We start from the raw sequence: 19,655 nt of genomic DNA on the forward strand, positions 1-19,655 counted from the left end.
GAAAGATATTGACTTTAGAAAATCTAAACAATATTGTAATATAATTGTAATATACAAAATATACTTTTAATATAAATAATGGGACATCATTGAAAGTGGTAAATATTTTTGCAAGTCACTGTTAGCTGACCATCAAAAGAAATATATCACTCTATAGATGTATGCTTTTGGAAAAATAAGATGCATTCTTTTGAATAATTTGATTAATTGATAGTTCATGACTGATTGTGATATACTGTGCTATTTTTGACTGTTGGGTAAGCACTACATCACTAATGTAGTGATGGAACACAGGTGATGAAGGGATTTAACCTGTTGAATGTTCAGTCTGGTGAAAAGTCACAAAAGAAAAATATAGAAAAGATCCAGTTATCAAGAGAGCAATGGCTTTGTGCCATTGGTATTTTGGAGACTAGACTAAGTGCATAGGCAATTACTGCCTGGAATGTTTTCACAGCCACCAAAGTCTAACCTGGAAAGATTTATTGCCAAACACGGTCTGTGAATAATATTCCATAATCTGGAAAAAGTTCCAATGTACTGTAAGTGAAGATAATTAAAATGAAATCTCCTATGGTAACCACTTCTCCTTTCATAAGGTAGATCATTTCCATATCCAAACCACGGTAGCTCATTGTGCCACAGCTACATTCCAGGTGTACATTTACAGTGTATAGATGGATGGACTGGAACATTTGGGAAACAGTACCTTGATGTACCTTCTTATATAAGACGGCACTATAATTGATAATGTATTTCAATGTGGTTGGCCGCAGACTACTCCTAACACTATGCCTAACACTAGAACATTTTTATACATAACACATAACAGATCTATATACTGTACAGTACTGTAGGTTCTGACACGTTTAATTCACCTAGGTTATGTCACATTCCTAAATTCTGTTTACTGTGTAGTACTACAAACTCTATGCCTTCTCATCTTCTATCTTTTCTGTTTCACTGGAATGCTGAGTATACATTAATGTTGTATACTTTACCATCACTCTCTGTAAGCCAAGGTTCAATAACTCTAATAACATCAGTCCTGACTATTAGTATACACTAACTATACAGTGTTGCATAATTTCCTTAAGGCATGCTATTGAATATCCTTTTGAATTATTTAAATATTTGGTTAATATTTAGTGCCTGCCAATGGGTTTTTGTTGCATAATTGTGATGTGATGTGATCTGGTTACTTGTGTGAATGTTTAACTAGTTAAAGCTAAAATTTTAACTTTAGCACTGCCTCTAATACTAACCCCTACCCTAGACCTCAAGTTAACTGCACTGTAAATGATTGTTCTTACAGTATATGTATCTGTGTATGCAGTAGTGATAAAAAGTGAGGAGTGATATAAACCTAGTAATTGAAGGATGGGGTGCAGTGTCAGCATGTGAGCTACCGAGGAACAAGCAGAGGTTAATTTCATCTGAAAAGTAGAAATAAGAAAAACAACATTTCACTTCTTCAGGTGTGAGAGAACAGGTTTGCTGGGATATGAATTAAAGGAGAACAAAAGAAGACCATGTGAAAATTGCCACTGCAGGTGAGAAAAAGTGTCCAAACGAATGAAAATCTGGGAATTACTTCCAGGTGAAGTGTGAAAAGATGAGGTTTGTAAATGAGTTTTAGAGAAAGCTTATAAGGTTTATAGAAATCAGTCTAAATGGAAGATGTGATCTTAGTTTCGGATCATCTTTATCTTCTGAAGACTTTCTGGAATAAAAGTGCTGGAAACATGGAGACAGAAAGGTCAGTGTAATCATGACTTGGAGAGGTAAATAAAAAAAATGAAATGGAAAATACTCACTGCTCTGATGTGTCTCTTGAAAAAACAGTCTTCTTACTATCTTGCCAAATGCAAAAAATTAAAATCACTTTTAATTAAAAAAAAGTAACTTAAAAAAGTTCCAGCTGACAGTTATCCAATAAAATAGAGAATATTTTACACATTTATAAAGAAAGTGACTATTTTTGGCTCAGGCGACGGCCAATGAAAAAAGAGCATATTTTATTTTCCAAAACCAAACCCTTAAACTGCTCTCATTTTTTTTATAGGAAATATCCTTCACACTGCATTTACAGGGCAAAGGCAATTCCATGGGAATTCCTCCTCTTAGGTAAGAGGAAAAAACTGTATCTGTCAGCTTCATTTAGTATTTTTCTACAAGGCAATTCTTAAGTTAAGTTACTCATGACATGTACAGCCTTGTGGTAATGTATGCATATCAATGCTGATATTCTGAAATGATTATAGAAACAATATAATAATTATAAGACTAAGCTGGGTAAATATTTGGAAAGCATGCAAGTAGCAACGTACACTTTAGGCACAGGTTCTTATGCTTCAGGTGAAATAAATACAGACTAACATCACATTCTGCATAACTTTTGTTGTGTGGAATTTAGTTTTCCAATTAAATTTTGAAGAACTATAAATATTAAAGGAATATTGCACCACTGTTTTTTACAGGGTCATTTGATTTAGGTTTTCTCATTTTTCTCCACCTTATCCAAAGGCTGATCGATGTAAAGCTTGTGCCATGTAGTGAATACATTTATAAAAAGAAATGGCTGGATTTAATGGAACAATTAGACATTGGGAAGTGCTTTTATGGCTTCTAGGAGTCAAACAAAATAAAAAGCGATCTCTGCACATGGATAAGTATCAAGCCACTCAACATACACTTTTATAAATACAACAACAATAGGTCCACAGCAAACCAAAAACTCTAATAGTATACTGTATACAGAAATAGTATAGAAAGTCTTGACCCTCATTGCACATTGTACTTTGTTGTTTTCCAGCTTCCCTCCCCCTTAGAATAAACACTACTTAATAAGCTCTGCCTGAACGAGTTGCCTTCAGGATTTGCACAATGGTTGGTTAAAAGTGGTTAAATGTTCATATTGAACACACATGTCTTTGTAAGGTTGTATACACCTGTCTGTGTGAGTTCCCAATAGACCTTGCTTACTTAGCAATATGAAGACAAAGGAGCTTCCTCAACAAGTAAAGAACAGAGATGTGGACAGACACAAGTGAGGTAAGGGATATGAAAAGATTTCAAGGGCACTGAGTATACCACAGAGAACTGTTAAATAAATTACCAGGATGTGGGAGACAATAAAACTACTTAGAATCTTCAACAACCAGGTCATCCTCAAAACTCAGCAGCTAGGCAAGAAAGACATTGGTCGGAGAAGTAGTCAAGTTGCTGAAAACAAACCCTTGAAGACCTGCAGTCCAGAGTTAATTGCAATGAACTAAAAGAAGCGTACTTACTGTAGTTCTACCCATGGTAAGCATGCAGCTCTATGCTAAAGTAGTCCACAACAGTAGTGCTAGACCAATTGCAGTGAACTTGGCCGCAGCACTGTACTAAACCTATACTAAATTGTAACAAACCCAAAGTAACAGCTGCTGCTCTCTAGAGGTAAAAACCAACTTTTCATATGGTTTGAACAACTTAGTAGTGTACTAAGCAGAACGCTGGATCACATTAGATTGTTCCCGAATATAGTGGAAATCATATTGTCACTATGAATTGAATTTTAAAATCCGCTGCTTGGGAAATTGTTGTAGTATTTAATTAATATTTCTTTCAAGGTACACCACATCTATTATAATGAAGAATGAATAAAAAATAAAGAATTAAGTTTATTAATATGTGTGATAATTAATAAAAGTGTCATTTATTAATAATGAACTTTAATGTATATCTTTATTAGTAGCTGTATTACAGCTAATGCATGTAAAGCCTTTAATATGCTACAGTGCATTTTCAGATATCTTGGGGAGTGATGAGAACTGAAATTAAGTAAATACATATTTAAATGGGGTGTAAGTCTTAAATCTGTTCTGGGTGTAAACTGAATAAACGTGTTGTCTTTAAATTGTGATGGGAAATTGTGATGGGATCTGTGGTTTGCAGGGAAAAGCAAATATATTGAGGAGTTTGGGGTACAGAGAACCAGTTGTGTTGCTAAGTATAAGGCAATGATAAATAAAAAAAAACTCTTATGAGCATCTTTTTAAAAGTGATTTATGACAGTTCTTCAGGACACTGTCACCTCTCTGCCCTGCAGCTGTGTCCAGTAATAACAGTGTTGGAACAGCCGGAATGTATCCAATGTCTTGGAGATGGAACCGCTGGCTCATCCCAGTCGATAGGAAGGCTGTGTAAGGCTACACGTGCCACAGTGATAGTGACTGAATTGAATTTTTGACTATTGACTTAATGGACTGATTCACAGACCAAATGAGAGGCAAGGAAAAATTCAGAAAAAGTAATAATTTTAAATTAATGTGGCCTATTTACTTATTAACTTACTGATCAAATTAATTGAAATGTTTTGATGCAGAGCCTGCTGCAGTTCCTGCTAATTAGAACAACAACAACGCTGACCTCTTAGCACCATACTAAGTACAAGTTCAGCTGGTCTCTAACTTTGCTCTGCACATTTCTTTGTTGCACTTGAGCTCAGTGATGGAGTACCATATTAATTAGTCAGCAACTTAGTACACAGCTTCTAGCTAAATCCAAAAGTTTGTTGCAATTGACCCACAATGTCTCAATTGAGATGGGAGAGTTAGCTCAGGTTCTCCGCAAATCTGGGGTGTATGGTACAGTGGGGGTGGGGGGAGCCACATTTGGAAAAAAGCTTTGATGAAGTCCTGTCTTGAATATGCAAAAAAGCATGAAGGAGTATATGAAACAATGTGGAACAAACATTGTGACATAAATGTCACAAACTTCAGTTATTAGGCTTTAATGCCAATTGTTATGTAGAGCAAAATAAAAACAATGCTCATCACTCACAAAATGCCATTCCCACATTGAAGCATGGTGGTGGCAGCATAATGTTGTTGGGTTGCTTTTCATTTGCAGGGGTTGGTAGGCTTGTCAAAATAGAGGGCAGAATGGATGAAGCAAAATGTTCCTAGAGCAAAACCTGGAGCTGTCTGCAAAGGATCTGAATGGGACAGAGATTCAGATTTAATCAGGACAATCATCCCAAACACAAACCTAACGCAACCCTTGTGTGGCTTAAAAAAAAGTATTTGAAAGTCCTTGAGTGGCCCAGTCAAAGTATAGGTCTACAGTAAATCCTATGGAAAACATGTGACAGGAATTGAAGATTACTGTACACATCCACTTGGATTTTCTGTTTTTCATGAAGTTTTCTTTTAAAGTAAAAATGCCCCATAAATTACTTAAGTATGTTTTGTTAATTGTACAAAAAATCATGTTTAAATGTGTTGCAATCGGGGGGTAGTAATGGCAAAAAGTCCAAGGTGGGTCAATACTATCTACACCCACTGTACAGTATGTGAATTAATCTGCCCTGGTATAAATGGCTGATCATTAAATCAGGATTACAAAGATATTAATAACATAAAGGTTAAAACACAATCACTATAACATTTGTTATGGGCAACCATTTTAATTAAATCAGTATTCTGCATTCTCAACTTTTACATCCTTGAAGACTAATAAAAAAACAGTTACTGTTATTAACTGAACTTTCTCAAACCTGTTGGAATAATAGACTAGTTCTGAAGATTTGTAATGTAAAGGCTGAATTTATACTCATCTGACAACATACTGGCCAGGTGTGTCATTGGATAGTTGAAAATACTACTGAGAAATGGGACTGAGCTGGTTTCATCACAGTTGTATCCAATCTCCTTTAGCTGGCTTAGCACCAAAACTATACTCTCAGAATAAGAAAAGAGAGGAAGTATTGCTTAGCTTTGTGCTAAAAATATCTCTCAGGAAAGGCTAGCGCTGTGCTGACCTTGGCTTTCCAACTGTTTGAGCAAAAGGTTTGGTTCCAATTGAGTGAAACAGAATTTGGGAGAAACAGTTTGTTCACACCAGAGTTCAGTGCGACTGCTAATTCATATATGTACAGTACTCTGATATTTAGGCTTGTTGATAAAAAGTCCAACTGTATTAACTTTGTTGTTCAGTCAAACTTACAATTGGTTCATGAGTTGCAAGATTTCTCTCATTGCAGGGAAAGCCTTGGGCAGAATTCTGTTTATGTATGGAGTCACTATCTCTCCAAGCCTGGTGTTTCTTGAAGCTCAGACAATGGTGGTAGCAGCAGTCATGTTGTTTATGGCTTTACAATACCTTTGAAGCCCAGTAATCAGGGATTGGCTGTCATAATATCAGGTGTAGTGATTTTCCCATCCCGCAAATTCTTCATTGGTTGGTAATAATTTGATAACTGAGAGAATACCTCATTTAATGTCGGCTGGGTAGAAGAATGCTTCTTCACTTCCTACACTGGCTTTGTTCCTGACCTCAACAGGCGATGACTGCATCAGTGCTGCAATATGCTCTAACAACGAGCTAGAGCACTGCAATTATCACTCCACCAACTTCCACCCATCCCTCAAATATACAGTTAACATATCTTCCACTACTCTTCCATTTCTGAACATACAGTAATCCATGACTCTCTACTTCTATCTATTACAAACCCACAGATTCAAACAAGTATCTCTTGTATATCTAATTTCACCCCACACATACAGAAATAAAAATGATCTCCCTTTTTCACAGTACCTCAGGCTCTGACGACTTTGCAGTGACGACATACTGTAGCCCTCAAAATGCACTCGTTTTTCATCAACAGAGGATACCCCAGATACCCCACCCATGTTATTGACAAGGCTCTCACCCGAGCATAAAACACCCCTGGGATCATCAACTCAATTAGGAACTCTCAGCCTCACAACCAATTAATTAATTTGCACTTCACACCTCTCTTTACCTCTCTCGACTTCACACTACCTGAGTGTCCACTCTGCTTCTCTCCTGTTGTGGCTTTCTCTCCAGTCTCAGCATTTGTTCTCCCATTTTTTATTAACCACTGCTTTTCTTCTCTTTCTCACACCCAAAGAAGACTCCGCAGCCAAAACGTTGAGTTTCTTTCCTTCTCTTTTCTGAATGGAATAAACTTTTACTTGTTCCTTTGCAGCCTATGCATGCTGATGCAGCTACTGTACCTACTTGAACTACCTCATTTAATGCTCCAGTCTAGTTGTTCTCCCTTGTTTTTGGAGACTAAGATGTGTGAATGTTGGGCACTTCATTACTGGATCAAAAATGGATTCAAATTAATAATGTTCAGGTTTCTGTTTGAGTCAGACATGCTGTTTGTCATGGAGGCCGATCTCAGTTGATTCCTAAAGACTTGAATCAAGGTTCAAGGCAACAGAAAGAATTATAGAAATTTTAGGTCTTAGTGTACTAATAAGCCATATTGCTACAATGTTATCTATTTTGTCAAAATAATAGAGTGCTTTACTATTATCTGTATTTTGTTGAATATCCTCAAAGAAGATTGCATGACTCCTTAACTGAACTGTTCGTTTAAAGGAAAATAAATGTGGTGAATAAGTGTCAGGCTATTTCATGAAGCAAATTTTTTCAAGTGTTGTTGTGTAAGTTTGGCACTGATAGTAATGGCAATCGTCTTAGCAAATAAGACCACTTACTATGTTCATTGTGGAGCTGCCTAATACTTTACGAAGCACCTGTTTGTCCTTTTGTACTTCAACAAATTTTTTCTTGGAAATAATGATAGCATTTCACATTCAAAAGCTTCATCCCTGCCACCTGCTGTGGAATACAAAATACCCATAAAAAGTGAGTTTCATTATCATAGGTTGCAAGAAATTAGAAATCAGATCAGCAAGTCGGCTAAGGTCAGATTGCCATTTGAAAAAAATGTGGTTAGAAATGTAGCTTTACTATATTATTATCTTACAATTTTCTTTTCTTACATTTTTTTGACTAATTTCTTTATAGTGAAAGCAATCTTTTCTAATTGTCTCCCAGAAGAGTAATCTTATATTATTCACATCTGAAGCTGTGAAATTCATTTCAACAGGGTAAGGTAAATTGCACTATTTCTTTTAGAGGCAATGATTTTCACCCATTTGAGGTTCAATGTATATTCAACCATGGCCACCGTCGAACTAATTTAAATCTAAAAGAAAATGAATCTGACCCATGATTTTCACGACAAACCTACAAATCATATCACCCCTCTTGCTCTTTGCATATATAAAAAATGTTATTAGTTTGCACTTGACAGCATCTTGCCAAAGAGGGTTAGAGGATATAGATAATGTATATAAATGTGGCATTTATAAGCCTAAGTCAATTTCATCCACTCATAGCCTTACATATTGATTCCACATACACCTTCAGTATAACCCTTTTACAGCTCTTGACTTTCTGATTTCACCTAAGCTCATCATTACATACTTCTGAGGCAGTGCTGAGACTCTATAGGAATTAGGTTGGTTAAAATAATCTAGTGGATCTCTGATGATTCCTGTGACTGAATGGGTACTGTGAGCATGAATGTAGGCTGGGGCAGCCCCAGAACGTTGGTGAGGATGGGCATTTGCATTTGTCCTTGGTTCTCCTAGGAACCCTTTTCTACCTCAAAATTGGATTTCTTCTGCACTTAATTTTTTGTTGAATTTTTTTGCATATCAAATGTTCTTTATATCCCAAGAGCTTTTCATTTTCTGCCTTTTTACTACTGAGCATGTTTAAAAAAATAGCAAAGAGCATGCAACAAGAAAATGGTGGCAGGCGCTTGCTCCCTAACCCCAGATGGTTTATATAACTTAGTTCAGAAAATAAGAACAGTTTTTCACTGAAAGCCCACTTCACTGAATAGTTTTCACGGAGACATTATAAGAATACAGAAGCAAGAGTTCCTTGTTTTTCCCATATGGGAAAAGCTTTAGTTTAAGTTCCTCATTGGTTTAGTTAGCAGAGTCTTCCAAGTGACAGAAAACATACAGTTCCTTTCTGAAGTTGCAGGGTTTTCTTACTAATATTAAAAGAAAATTCATGTTTCCGTTGGAATGATACATTCACATTAAATGGTACAATATTATCCACAAGCTACGGTATTCATTCTGTATACTAATACTGTGGTAGATTAGAAAATCAATTTACAGGTTTAACAGTCTGCCTAAAGCACATGGCGATTAATGCCACCAGATCAACAGATATTTCACTCTGCATGATTTTTCTCTTTTTCTCTATAGCTATATACTTCAATTTTTAATTAAATACAATTGACAAGGAATAAAATTGAAGCTGTCGATTTCTCAGTTTCACCAGCTGTCGTTTTATTTTCTTTAATAATTACAAAAAGATTTTTATTTTATAGCAGAAGTATTAATTGAGAATTTTATATCACTTTCTTTTGTTAAGGAGTTATAAGATACCATATTCATAGGCCTTTTATCACCACACTTTGTTACAACCTTTTTCTGTGGTGAGAGAACAACTGAAAGGTGTCATGTAATGTAAGAGTGCAGTAAATTTAAGAGTTATGACTGAAGCTCAAATGGCTATTTTTTATATTTTGTTTCTCTTTTTCCAAAAAGGGTGGCAAACTTATTACACTATAAAGCTGCTGTTTCTCTGTCATTAAAATTAGTTGAGATAGTGTATGTGTCCTTGTTAGTTAAAAGGTTGTCTTGAACCTTTGGATAATGCTCCCATTCATTACCAACACCAAAAGTTTCAAGTAGGTTGTCATGTAATCCACCTCAAGGGTACATAATGGTACATAAAGAAAGAAAACAGTCTAAACTAAAGAAACAAAAGCTAGAAATATGCAGAAAACATCACAAGAAAGGCTAAGGTGCAGTACATTGAGGATTCTGGTTTTAGAGTGTTACTTCAGTCACCTCACAGTACTGATCACACAGCACCAGCTTTCCATTTCTTCGAGCAGATGAAGGAAAACCTCCAAGGCCAGAACTAATAACAACAAAGTTCAAGTGTAAAGGGTGCAGGAAAGGTTCAGGGCACTACCCTATATCATTTCATTATAAGGATATCCAGGATCTTGTGAGATGTTTGCAGAAGTTGTGTTGATCTGAAAAATAACCTAATTGAAAAACAGAGCAAAACTCCTTGATGGTGAAGTGCATATGGTGGGCTTGTGTAACATTTGATGATTCCCAATTAGAAATACTGTAATGCAACGGGGATCAGGTGGGCGCTCTTGCCACATTAGGTTGGCCCCACACCAACAGGGGCTTGAACCTGGGACTCCCGTGTCACTCCACAGGGACCCAGCCCGGTGAGCTAAAGAGAGTTCTCTCTCCAGCCCAGTAGCTGTAGTCCTGTTATTACAGGGAAGGGCGGTGACATTACCGCTCTGGTAAGCCGGCTCTTACACAGTATGTCGGCCATATGCGTTACACTCTCCCCCGCTTAACTCGCCGTCCCTGGTCCCATGGTCACATCCACAGTGTTCTTCGAAGCAAGCCATATTATTATCATAATTTCCTAGATCATTACAGGATTTCTATTAAGCTCTGACAAATTAACTAAGAAAGCAGTCATTAGCTATATCTGCTATTTCAACTCTGATTATTTTTCCCAATGTGTATGATGACAAAATGTCTGATGATAACCACTTCTTTCATTTAACGTACATTAGTGACTTCATTCTAAAAGACTGCATTAAAAAACTGCATTCTAGTGAATTTGGTAGCCTGCAGGATTCCCTGACCACTGTGCCTTTTGAATGTCTTTAATGCACCTGACCATATTGATTCTGAATCTATTTACATAGGTAACATTACTGTGCCTTAATACTCTTTTTCATACACAGTACTGTACCCTCAACAGTTCAGTTTTCAGTACCATTTTCTTTCTGAAATTCATGGATTCATAAGAAAACCATTGATTTGGGCATACCATTCAGTTTGTTTCTAGGGTCTGAATTTGTTTCATTTAGGTAGTGTGCTGTTTATACCAATGTCATACCATCCAACATAAGTAATCACAACTGGGTTTCAAGTTCATTTTGGAGAAAGCCTGTCTTTTGCTTGTCTTTGGATGATCTGCAATCCTAGCACCAGAGAACCAGCAATAGTATTACCAGCTTACCTACCAGCTTATGTTGTTTGCAGGGTTCCGAAAGACAGTCTCAGACAGCAACCATTTTTTCTTATATTTTTTGTAATTTATACTGTCTGAACATGTTGTGAGTGATCTCTGAATTTCAATCAGGATGGTGTCCTGGGAGTCCAAGTATTAACTATTGTATATGTTTCAGATTCAGAAGTGGAGCAAACGTTTTTTTGGCAAAATGAGGTCCTGTAAGGTGGCATTGTCTTGAAACAATGCTGTATTCTTCATCTTTTGAAAAATTGGGACTACAGTGATGTGAAAAAGAAAGTTTAACCCTTATGATTCTGTCGTTTTGCATATTGACATATCTGACCTTCATTTAGTCCTCAACTAGCCTAAACAGTAGATAAATCAAAACTCGTGTGACAGATAACACACACACACATTTTACTTTGTCATTATTTATTAAACCAAAACAATCAGCCAACATTCAGTAGCCTTGTGTGATAAAGTAAGTGCATGATGTCTGAACCCCCCTGAAGTAGCAATGAACTAAATGTTTCCTGTAAGAATTTAACAGTCTCTCACGTCGCCTGGGAGTAATTCTGGCCCACACCTCTTAAAAAAGATTTTTCAGCTCGGTGATGATAAACGGCATTCATGAAGAGCTCTCTAAGCCAGTTCCTGTTGCCATGCCATTGTTTGGGTTCTACAGGTTGCAGGAAAAACCATTTTGCCGGTTATATTTAATTTTGACAATGGTGAACAACCTTACTTTACTCTGTGTGTGTACCCACAGAGCAAGCAAAGCTATTCCCAGTTTCCAAACTATTTCAAGTTTGTTTTCGTTTGAAACCAGATTCATTGCCTTTTTTGAGATAGTGAATTGCTTGTGTATGTGCATTATATGTGTGTGGATACCTCACAGTGCCAAGTGATCTGTAAAAGGAGTCTCCAGTCACAGCCTGGGTACGAATGCCAGCCCGTGCTTAGTCCCATGGGAAAAATCCTTGTCCAATAATAACATTTAATTGATATACTACATTTGACATTTTTATTAATTTTATTTATCACAATATGTTAACTATTACATTTATATTAAAAATAAATATATGTCTGTTTCACAAGCAGAATTACCCAGCAGGATATATAAAAATAATTTATAAATTAGGACATTGCGAAGTTGATGTTTTTTTTTTTCAGGTTAACTTACATATTGAAATATTCTGTATTTGCCTTAATGTTAATTTAAGTGAAAAGTAAATAGAGCAGAACATTTTATTTAAGTGAATGTAAAAAATATATTATATTGTTGTGGCTTTAAAACCATACAGTATCATGCTGTATTTAAGGACGAATAAACAAAAACAACAGTAAAAAACAAAAGAGTTTGTTTCTCCTGTGCTGCTGTAGTGGAGCTGGAAAAAAAGTGCTTTATCTCAGGTAATCATTGTTAATCATTTCCTGCATCAGTTTTGACTAATTTTAGCTCATCTGTTTACAAAACTGCTTTAACTTGGTGACATTTAAGGAGTGTTGTGCAGGACTGTTCCCATGGTTGTGGCCTCACTTCTGATAAATAAATTTGTTTTAGTAAGGGTCTCTGAGAAGCCTATAAATTAAATAAGAAAAATCTGTTGATAAATTTATGTTATTTTATATTAGTCAAGCAAACAAAAACTAACTTAATCCACATATGGATTTATGACAGATTACTGGAAAAAGGTCGAGATCAATGTATCGTTCAGTTTTTCCGTTGCTCTCTATATTCGCTTGGTCAAGACTTGAGTACATTAGCAACGGTCACTAAGGGGCAGGGCCCTGGATAGGTCAATAGCAATTTTCTCATTTTTGTGGTTTCAGTATATTGCACTCAAAACAGAGAGTGTGAAATCTTTCAGGTTCAATTTCTTCTCAAGTGTAGCAAACTTGTTGAAACTGCCATAGGAGAATTAAAGAAAACTAGTCATACTGGTCCTTTGACCACTAGAGAGTAAGCCCACAGCTGTACCACCCTTTCAACTCACAACTGGTATCCTACTGAAGCTAAGTAAGTGTGAGCCTGTCTAGTGCCTGGATGGGAATCACTGCCCTCACTGAATCTCACACTGCAGGAGAGAACTCGGAGAAAGTGTGTCATTTTCTAATTGTTTATCCAATACAGAATCATGTTTGCCTTGTGATCCAAGCAAGCTCCCACATGCTCATAACAACTATGTACAGGAGGCTACAGTAGTGGGGTTGACATGCTTTTCCCCCATTTTCCAAAATATATCAAAGCGTTTCAGGGTTTTTCACCTGCATGAAGTTTATTTTGTAGAAAAAGTAAGGAAAAAACTGAACTGTAGATTGTTTAAGTAATGGATTTGGAAAATGCATAAGGTAATGCATTTCAGTCAAAGAGAAAACACCTCACTAATTTAAAATAAGGTGTTGTATTCAGATTTGAAACTCCAGCCTCATTGTTCTAACTTTGCGTGTTAAGTGTTGTAAAATCTGTATGTCTGGAAAATAAGTTTTTTACAGTCAGTCTTGTTAATGTGTTTTGGTAAAAAATTACATCTCAATCTCCAAAGTCACATGGATTATGAAATTTGAGACTTTTGATGTTGTTCATGTATGGGAAGTTACAGGACTACTTCTACTTCTGAAGTAGGATTGTCAGATTTGGTTTTATTTTCACTTTGATCAAAATCATAAACAGACAAGATTAATTATTAAAAGTGATAGTTTTGTGATTAAACCACTTTTATTAACCCTTTATTCTTTACCTGATCATGTGTAAAATGTTTCCTAGTTTGAGTGTTTTTTTTTAACAAGCTTTTCATTTTCTATTGCAACAATCATTACAACAAATATAGTGAAAATAAGTACGTCAAAACGTTTCCGAAAAAAACACAGGTGACCAAGTTATATTAGATGCAGTTGTAGAAAATGGAATACCATACCACAACCAGCTAAATAAAAATATGTATTTAACGTTTGATGTTCAGAAGCATATTTTATATTTAGCTTTTTTTAACATTGATTTTAAAAAGTATAAAAAGTATAACTTTTATTGTAGGAAGCTCTTGTTTTCACAAACATCTAATGTACCACAAGTGCCAACTATCGATTGCCTTTGGCCAGTGAATCACAATGATGAAGTATGCCGCAGTAAAGCGCAGCCACTATAATGCGTTATGGGGTTTTAACACGCATTCTGAATGGCTACATCTGTATCTTTTGACCTAGGTATGATGTGTTCACAAACCTGAATGCTCTTAACCAAACTGACAAAGTTTCTGATTTTGTATACAGGTAGAAGCATTTCCTAAAGATCAACTAATTATGCGCACATGTTTAGCGGCACTTGATTCCAATTAATGTACCTTCTTAACTGATATTAAAGCAGTAAGGATGCACTTTCATTTTCACACAAAGCTCCGCAACGTTGGGTGATTGTTTGTTTAATAAATAATGACAAAGTGAAATTTGCCTGTTATGAGATTAGATTAATCTACTGTTAGGACATGCTAAGGACTTGGTGAAGGTCAGATACTGTATGTCTTATTCTGTATGTGAAATCACAGAACCTTAAGGGGGTGTGCTTACTTTTTCACATCAATGAACCTCCATTTCCCATTCCATTTGGTGCTCTGCTGATTTGGGATGCAAACCTTAGTGAATTTGAAATATGTCAGTTCTTTAGTGTAAAGAGGCGGAAACTCTTTTGCGACAGTGGAGAAAACCTCTGACTATACTCCCTAATCCACAGCGCGTGGGAATGCACAGCTACAACACCTGAGGCTCATCAGGTTTGCTATTTAAGATCCCCACGAGATTGCGGACGTAGTTCAAGCCCTGAACTAGCATTCTAACGAAACGGCTACTAAATTATTATTTTCCCTTTAGTGTATATAGGGAAGAAGTCATGTCTTATGATACGACTACACACCGGCACATGCTCCCTGACTAAGGAAAAGAAGAGCTCTGCCAGTGCTCAGGCAGTCCACCCAAACCCACACGATGACATCTTTTTTTCCTTCTCTCACCTTCACCTCCTGCCCTTTGCCCTACTCTGAAGGACTACCCTGTACTGTATGTTTATAATTTCCTCAATAGTGTTGGATCAACTTTGTCCATCCTTTTAATTGTTTTCAGGTGCCTGGCACATGAGATGTCAGTCAATTGCAAGGCACACGGTAATATAGGGACAATTTAGAGACACAAGTGTCATAACCAACATTTCACTGGAATGTGAGAGGAAACCAGTATTCCCATGCCATGCCCATGCAGACAGTGATAAAACATACAAACAAAAAATTCACACAGAAGGTAATTCAGTCCAGATTCGCAGAGAGGAGCCAAGAGCTCTGATATAGCAACATTAAGCATCACACCAGCATGCCTCCCTTGTTTTGAAAACTGACTTTGAAATTGGTTTGGATTTCATCAGCACAGTAAAATGAAACAGTAAGCTATGCAAATGATAATTACAATAATGAACAAAATACATGTTTCAAAGGAAATGGACTGGCATAATTTTATTTAACAAGCTTTATGAACTTTCATAGCTGCATCATATGCATTGAAGCAAACTTTTTAATTCTACCATTACATTCTCATCTACAAATGCCATTAATGATTAATGCTTGGGTATGTGATGAATAGAAAGGGTATTTGTCAACATGCTTTTCTGATTATGCATAAATATAAGGCTGGACAAAAGATGAGATTATTAAAAGTAGCTCTTGGCCGATGGTGTTTTTTTTATCAAACAGATAATTTATGTACATGTGTCAATTCATATGTCTTTAATAGTAGAAGCACTGGCATCATGGAATTATTGAATTATTAATGCTCCTTTAAATGATTTTTAACAGCTTTAGTGATATCACTATTGGGTTAATATTCTACCGGCAATGCTACTTAATAATAGACACTTAACTATAAATTAGCATTTCACTGTCTAACCTTGTGATGTGACTGGCAGAACCTGCTGAAGTGCTGTAATTCTCATGCACTACAGGAGGCATGGTATTATCCAAATCCCAGCGGTACTAGAATGAATTGATGAAATGACCGGGAAGGCCTAATTAAAGCTGTTCAGCTCAAATGTATTGATGTATTACATCTATTATACCTTGGTTCGATAGGTCTGCCCTGTGAGTGCTGCCACAGCCAGTAAAGCAAACTAAACAAACTGAATAAATAATGCTGAAAGCTGAAGGAAAAGCAGTAGGGTCCTGATAGCAGGACAGAATGTGACAAGTGAACCTGTAGATTTATGAGTCTATAAACTTATATGCATATTCTATGTGCCTACTGTGCTGGGGAAAGAATTTCAGGTGCTTGCTTTAAGGCTTCAGATGCTCCTTGCAGCTACATAATCTACAGTGTAATCTTTCAATTATGAAGAAAATGTAACATCTCTTTTTTCCGCCTTTTCTTTTAAGGCTATTTTTCAAAAGGACTGGGGGATTCTAATCTTTAAGCATTAGCACACCACCACTAATGAAAATGACTAGTGGGATCCAAATATTATTAATGTAAGTAATGTATGAGTCACTGAATTATGAAGACTACAATATAATGGAGATGAAGCTAATAGTGGAAGGTATTGCTCTCAAGGGTGATATGGAAGGTCACAAATTATGTTGCCTAAAGGCAAAAGTAACCCATGGAGGTTCTACATTGCAAAAAGTAGATGAATGTGTGTTTTATCCATGACTATGTGTATATACCCTGGGTTTTGTTAAATATAGATATATTTTATACAGATTTGGGGTTATGCCAAAAAAGACATGTTCCACTTAAACTAAGCAATACTTCACATGCTCTTATTGTCAGTGTACTTTGAAATAAGTACTGTATGTGCTTACGGTACTGGGTCACTATCTCTTTGTATTTCAAACTAAAGTTTTCTATGTATTTAAGACATAATGCAATTTAAAAAGTGAGAGATCTTAAGTGAGAGAAAAAAGGAACAGTTTTTAATTGCTAGAATATGTTTTGTTCACAATAAATGTAAAATGACATTTTATGCATGTTTCATTAAACATGTGGTTTAGTAGTGTGTGGATAACACTGCTTAAAGCAACGTTTCATATATATATATATCTAAGGAATTGCAGTACTCTAGAGAATGTGCTGCAAAATATATTGACTTCTATTGACCTGCAGTTTGTCATTGTATTTTATTGTAACTACTGTACATTTTCCACATGGATATCATGAATGTTAATAATTCTGAAGTTCATTGTTTTCTTGCTGATACATTACAGTACCATTTTTATGGTACAGGTGTCAATTTGTACCGTTTTGTATTGTATCTACCTGAAATCATGTAGTATGTAAATGTGAAGAAAAATGTCAGAAAAAGACACCATGTGTTGAAAGTGTATATAAAAAACATGTCAAAAACCTTTCAGCTCTTGCTTTTTATAGCAAATATTTGCTTAAGTTTTCGTATTTTAATATAGTGTCCTGATTTCATTTCATTTCATATCTTTTCAGACAGTATAGTTTTTAATTTAACAATGTGGGGTTTAAGCAAAATTGTTTCATTATGTTAATCATGATGGAAGAACAATAGAATGTCACTGATATTCTTTCATCTGCTGTGGAAAGACTTGGATTTGTTTGGTCATTGAAAAGAGCCACACTATGCTTTCACATATATATTTGTTTCGTGGAGTGTGGATTTCATATTGACCAAGGTTTTACACCTAATATGGAATGGATAATACAGCACAAATATAGACCTGGTTATAAAAGATTATCATAATGTTTTCCACACATTATTTCCATTTAAACAGCAAAGTAAATGTAATGGGAATGTATCACTTTTGCATTATATCGCATATTAATTTTTGTAGAAACAAACACTATTCAAAGTATATTGATAATTGACTAATTGCCCTGCTACTGTCCAGGTTACTGTTTGATGCAGGGTAAAGTTTCTCACAAGGACCAATGGGTCATTGAGAAGCTAAGAGTGCAGTGTGGTCATGATTGTTTGACAGCTGAGAGATAAGAGCACTACCTCATGTGCCAGGCCTCTGAAAACAACTAAATACGATTGACAAACTTGATCCAGTGCTCCTCAGAAATGATAAACATGCAATACATTCCCTCAGAGGAAGGCAAGGGGCAAAAGGTGAAGGACAGAGAAGGAAAAAAAAGAGTTGGAATCTTCAAATACCCATTGGAAGCTTTGGAAACATAAATAAAATGAGTGACAAACGTATTGTTTTCCAAGGTGGAACCTGTTTCTTAAAGGTTGGTAAATAAAAAGGGCAAAAATAATTTTATCTGGACTCCAGTGGCTAAAACTGTGTAACTGTGCTGGTTCAGAATGCTATAGATTGTTGGCTTCTGTGTTATCAAATGACTCTGACTGGGATTGCTGGTTCACAACTGGCTGGCTGCCACCAAGGTTTGATAGCATTAAGTGAACTAGGGTATTCGGTAGTCAACTTACCATGCAACTCCAGCCACCCTGATTTACTGTAAATTTGTAATCTAGCAGCATTGTCAGTAAGAAAGGCATACAGTAAGTCTTGTAATCGATGCTAACACTCCTGTCTGATGTAGTCCCTGAATAATAACAAATAACTCTAGCAATGCATTTTTTTAGGAAATCATTCTTGGTTCCTCTTTCTTCTATGGAGTCAGGCAATTTTGTCAAATTTTGTCAAAGTGACAAATTTCAGACTTTTAAAATGAAAAAGACTGAGCCAGTTTAAAAAATCTTAGAATTTGTGCTAATTATTCAATGGTTATTTATATAATTATAAAGTTTGTTGTAATCTTTGATATTTTCTTTTGACATTGTTATAATAATGTTTGGGATAGCTTTAATAGCAAGCAATAATATTGTTCATTTTTTAAAATTCGAAAGGAAAAGAAAAAAGACAGTGTCTTGGCTGTGGTGTCTTCTTCAGGTGTAAGTGTGAAGAAGGCCCTGTGGCTGAAATGTTGTTTCCCTTTTCTTTTCAACATGAAACAAACCTTTACCTGTTCCTTTGCACCCTATGCATGCTGACACAGCTACGTATGGGAACTTTTAAAATTAGTTTAGTGATTTGCTTAGACTTTTGAATTCAGATTTTCTTTATCAACGTTTATGTTATATACAATAGTTGTGTTATTTAATGCGTAAGTGATACAGTTAGAAGTACAGGTTTCTTCATATTTTCTGTCAAATTTATTATATGACAAATTCATAAAAGATTATTATTTGAGATAAGTCAACAAATGAAAAGAAACACTCTCAAATCATGCCTCTAAACAACTTGATAACCTTACAAAGATACATGGCATGATGTGTGAAGTTATTAATCATTCACAAAAATTGGGAAAAATGAGGCAATGTCATTGCTTGAAATGGCTGGATTTAACAAATGCTTCTGGCATTTTAAGATTGATATTTCAGGACTAACTGAAAGATGTTTTTAAGCACCAAAGAGAACAGATGTCAAAAACAAATTCTGGCTTACCATACCCAGCAGTAAGATTTGAAATGTTGGGCAATAAATAAAAAGAATTGCTGAAGTATAAAAAAATAAAAGTTTTATCTAAGGTCTCTAAACAGTTCAGCATGTGCTCTTGCTGCATGCAGGTATAATGTCTTCCTGAGACAAGTTGTCTGATGGGATCATCTTTATTTGCCAATCACTTGAGCTCTCTCCCAGTGTACAAACACACTGTTTATTAAGCAAACTGTGACTTGCCCCTTGGGGCAT

General features: G+C 35.8%; 1 long non-coding RNA gene across 1 annotated transcript in view; it reads left to right on the forward strand.

Moving 5' to 3' along the window:
* Positions 1-1,425: 1,425 nt before the first annotated feature.
* LOC148676121 (uncharacterized) overlaps positions 1,426-19,655 on the forward strand; it is a 149,408-nt gene continuing 131,178 nt past the window's right edge. Inside the window, exons 1-2 of the long non-coding RNA XR_015940857.1 lie at positions 1,426-1,553; positions 2,066-2,127. This is a non-coding gene — a long non-coding RNA (uncharacterized LOC148676121). The remainder of the gene's footprint in view (positions 1,554-2,065; positions 2,128-19,655) is intronic.

Source organism: Lepisosteus platostomus, chromosome 2 (assembly GCF_059453375.1).
Source record: "Lepisosteus platostomus isolate fLepPlt1 chromosome 2, fLepPlt1.hap1, whole genome shotgun sequence".
NCBI classification, from domain to species: Eukaryota; Metazoa; Chordata; class Actinopteri; order Semionotiformes; family Lepisosteidae; genus Lepisosteus; species Lepisosteus platostomus.